The sequence below is a fragment of the Penaeus monodon genome, chromosome 19 (assembly GCF_015228065.2).
Source record: "Penaeus monodon isolate SGIC_2016 chromosome 19, NSTDA_Pmon_1, whole genome shotgun sequence".
Classification (NCBI taxonomy): Eukaryota; Metazoa; Arthropoda; class Malacostraca; order Decapoda; family Penaeidae; genus Penaeus; species Penaeus monodon.
Window position 1 is genome coordinate 32816073 of NC_051404.1, and position 548 is coordinate 32816620.

Genomic DNA, 548 nt, shown 5'->3' on the forward strand with positions numbered 1-548 from the left:
GTAATAAGATACTATATAATGCATGTTTTTTGATGGGTATAAGAAAGGTAAATGAAAATGTATAGTTTTCTTCAGGAAATAATTTTATTTAGGTATAGATGAAAAAAAGACGTTACAGACGACGCATCTGGACATCTCAATGACGCGCCCAAATTCTGAAACAACCCTTAACATAAACCCTAAAAGTTTCACCTGCTGCTCGGGAGTATGAGACTGGAAGTTGTGGAATTCTAAAAACTATTGGTACAAATGAAATCAAAAAAGTCTTCTTTCATTTTAGGAGGCGGGCCGTGAACTACGCAATAAGTTTGTTTGTTTGTACATGAACAAGAAAATCTGGCTTTTTTTTGGGGGGGAGGGGGGGAGGGGAGTTAGGAAGATCAAGAAAAAAAATATTCCTACCGTGAGAAAATTTTGTTCTCGAAAGTCTTTCTCTTCTCTCAGCTCGGGCCGAAGCACCGACACCGGCCGGCTCATTACACATGGCTCAAGTTGGTATTTTTAGGCTGCAAGCGACATTGTCAACAAAAGACACCTGCGCAGCTGCT